The sequence below is a fragment of the Adiantum capillus-veneris genome, chromosome 1 (genome assembly GCF_014529385.1).
Source record: "Adiantum capillus-veneris isolate H3 chromosome 1, ASM1452938v2, whole genome shotgun sequence".
Lineage (NCBI taxonomy): Eukaryota > Viridiplantae > Streptophyta > Polypodiopsida > Polypodiales > Pteridaceae > Adiantum > Adiantum capillus-veneris.
Window position 1 is genome coordinate 193,799,176 of NC_140931.1, and position 4,145 is coordinate 193,803,320.

Below are 4,145 nucleotides of genomic sequence, written 5' to 3' on the forward strand. Positions count from 1 at the left end.
TCTGGTAATCTGTATCTCTGACAGCAACATCCAAGACCTTGTCTAGAATAGGGTTGTTAGCCATGGAAATTGCCCCAGAAAAGCTTTACGGCTTAGGGCATCTGCCACAACATTATCCTTACCTGGTCTAAATTTAATATCAAAATCATATTCGTGCATGAGCTCCATCCATCTCCTCTGTCTCATGTTAAGGTTAGGTTGGGTAAAAATCCACTTAAGGCTCTTGTGATCTGTTACCAACTGTAATTTGCATCCCAATAGATAATGTCTCCATAGCTTGAGAGCATGAATAACTGCTAGCAATTCTAAATCATGTGTAGCATAATTCACTTCATGAATCCTAAGATTCCGAGAAGTATAAGCTACAGGCCTTCCTTCTTGAGTAAGGACTCCTCCTAATGCAAGGTTACTAGCATATGTGATCACCTCGAATTCTTGGGTGAAATCTGGAAGTTTTAAGAGAGGTTCTGAAGCAAGATACTCCTTCAGCTGTTTGAAGTAAGATTCATGTTTTTTTTCCAAAGTATTGTAGCTCCTTTCTTTAGCAAGTCACTTAGTGGTGCAGCTTTAAGAGCATAGTCCTTTACAAAGATCCTGTACCACCCTGTGATACCTAAGAACCCTCTAACTTCGGTTTGTGAAGTGGGTTGAGGCCATTCCACAATATCTTTGACTTTGTCAGGGTCAACAGAGACTCCTTCAGGTGAAATGACAAACCCTAAGTAACAGACCTAAGGGGTAAAGAAGGTACATTTGCTTTTCTTTGCATACAACTTATTTCGGCATAAAAGCTCTAACACTTTCCTAACATGTCCTTCATGCTCTTCCTCTGATTTGGAATAAATTAAGATATCGTCAAAGAATACTAGGACAAAATCATCCAAGAATTCTCTAAAGATATCGTGCATCAGACGATTGAAAGTTGCAGGAGCATTCGTAAGTCCGAAAGGCATCACTGTAAATTCGTAATGACCATAACGAGTGTTGAAAGCTGTTTTGGAGATATCAGCCTCCTGGATTCGAATTTGATGATATCCAGATCGAAGATCGATCTTTGTGAATATTTTGGGTCCATGTAATATGTCCAGCATCTCATCAATACAAGAAATTGGATATTTATTCTTGATGGTAACCTGATTTAAGCCCCTATAATCTATGCAAAGTTGAAGAGAGCCATCCTTTTTCTTTTGGAAGAGAACAGGTGCACCCCATGGAGATGTACTAGGTCGGATAAACCCTTGCTCAATCAACTGTTTGAGCTGCTCCTTGAGCTCTATAGCCTCTGGAAGTGACATCTTGTATGGCGCTCTTGAGATTGGTTCACTACCTGGAAAAATTCTGATTTCATGGTCTACCTCCCTAGGTGGTGGTAGTTCAGAAAGTTCACTGGGGAAAATATCCAAAAATTCTTCTAGCCACATTGGTTCAGGGTTGGAAGAAGATTATTCTACTTTTTTTAGCTTGACTACAAAAATTTGTTGACCCTTGCGTAACTCTTTCAAAAGACGATTAGCTTTGACCAAGTAAGCTTTTGGTCGTCCATTCTGGCCTTGAATAGTGACCTCTTGACCTAGGTTGTCTTGACCTAGGTTGTCCACAAAAGTAACACTTCCTTGGGCACAATGGATATTGGCATTATGATTGGCTAACCAATCCATTCCAAGAATTTCGTCATAGATTCCTATGGGTAAGGTTCGAAAAGTAGCAGAAGTAGAGTATTCTCCCAACTTGAAATCTATTTTTCCCACAGTGTACTGAGATAACACCTCCTTTCCATTGGATAATCCAACTCTCATCTTTCTTGTAGGATGTTGATTAAGTCCTAACCTCTTTAAACATTTAGGTGACAAGAAAGAATGAGTACTACTGAGGCGGTACGGGGCGGGCAACAAGAAGAGCAACCTCTAGACACCCTTCAAGGCTCCCGTGCTGCTCAATGGGACTGGGGCACAACACAACACAAACCAAAACAGCAAACCCACAGCCAAAACCCAACTACACAAGGGGCACCACCTAGTTTAAGAGCGAACTAGGACGCAAAAGAGGAGAATCGTTAGAGCAACCCACAAACAAGCAAGGAATTTACACTAACCCTAACACCAATGGAACACTCTCACACACTAAAACACAAGAGAGAGAGAGAGAGAGAGAGATGGTGTACAACTTAGCTTCAACTTTATATTTTGCACAAGAAGGAACTTAGAGCTTGCGGAATCAAGTGACAAGATTTGGTTATAGCATCACTAGCACATTGTCTTAGGGTTATGGGAGCCCTCTCACCATCCACCCTTTTACAATGGTAGCCAAACAATAGCCAATGAATCACAAGAAACAAAACAACAACCTTCAATGAAACAAGTCACCTTATGATGCTGAATGAGTTTGCCAAGACAAATTGGAGGAGAAGCGTGAGCCTTTGGACATGAATTGCACCCAAGACTACCAATTCATTGATGTTGGGGTAGATACAACAATGGTAGGAAGAGTATCTTCTCCTCGCACTCACTCAAACTAGCTCAAGCTTTTCTATGCACCAAAGTGATGGTGTATAGAGAGCTTACTCTCTCTTTACAACCAAGATAGAACTGGCGTGTGCTACGCTCAATATAGTGTGCAATGGTATAGTGATGTCTTTTGCAAGGAGGAATGGGTTCTATTTATAGGTTTTAGAAGCCTTGATTAGGATTAAGCCTAATCAATTTTATTAGGAAAGATCAAGGATTATGAATTTTTATGAATTTCAAATGAGAGTGGGGTCTCTCTTATCTCTTGAGTCACATGGATGTGGGCTCAAGTAAGAGAATTATTGATATGGTGAAAGGAGAGAAGCTTCAATGGGAGTGAGTGAATTTGGTTTACTTGTGTGGTTGCCTACTCCATATGTTGATAGTGTGGGTGCATTTTTACAAGAGAAGTTAGTTGTAGTGGTAATAATCACTAGAATTGTTAGTGATACATTTACAATGGGTAGAATGAGTTGATTTGATGAAGGAATAGGGGTGAATTAAAAGAGAATCATTGATATGGTGAACCTTTGAAGAAGCTTGAACTCACCCTTGTGTAGATTGTGGAAAAAACGATCGCTGGTCTTCTTCTTCTTCTTCGCTTCTTTACGTCGCCGCCACGGTTGACCACCACGATGAAAAAGAGGATTTGTTGATGAAAAATCCTCAATTTGCAGAAGTTAGCATGGATAAGATGCTGAATTTTAGATATTTTTAGGAGAGTTAAATGAAATTGTAACATAGAAGCAATAGAGAGAGACATGGAGAGGGTGTATGTATGTAGAGGTTCATAAAAGAACTATAGGGATGAGAGAGAAGGGTAATGGTGAAGAGGGTGGGAGAAGCCATGAAAATTGCAGGTTTGAGTGAAGCAAGGAGAGGGAGGAATGTGTAAGAGTGAGTAGGTGTGTGGAAGGGTGAGAGAAATAGGAAGATTTTTTGGGTGTATGAGGTGGCAGTTTTGAAGTTGACCATAAATCTCATGTAAAATCGCCCTTGACTTCAAAAAGTTTGAAAAAATTATAGAAAATACTTCAGCTCACAAGCTACGTTTTGTCTTTTGGAAGTATCCTCAAATTTGGATCATAAGAAGGTGCCAAAATTTGAGCAAAAAGCCATCCCTGCAGCACCTAATAAAGCTTGAAATGGGCCACTGTTTGATTCTTTTTCCTTTGTAGTCTTCCAAGTGAGCCCCCCATACATCAACCATGACCTAATGAATCCAAGTGGCCCTTGCCATATGCATGGATGATGAATTTTGATGAATAAAAAACAATTGCACATGATAGACCTAGTGCTTGGATTTTTCCTAGCCTTTCTCTTTATGAGCACATGGTGTATGGAAAAAATATGTGCAGGACGCATGAAGGAAAATCACGATAGAAGTATTTTATTTTGTTTTTGGGTGAAAGAGTAAAATATCCAAGTGAGAAAATATCTAGTGAAAGTGAGTGACAGAGTAGAAACAAATTTCGACTTCCACGAGGGTGCGGGATGAAATATATAGGTTTATTTTGTAAAAATAAATATGATGGGGTATGTACACAGTAACATAGAAATATTTCATGCCATGAAAGGATGCAAAGAGATCTATAAAAATGCACACTTAGGTCTGATAACACACACCTAGGAATATATATT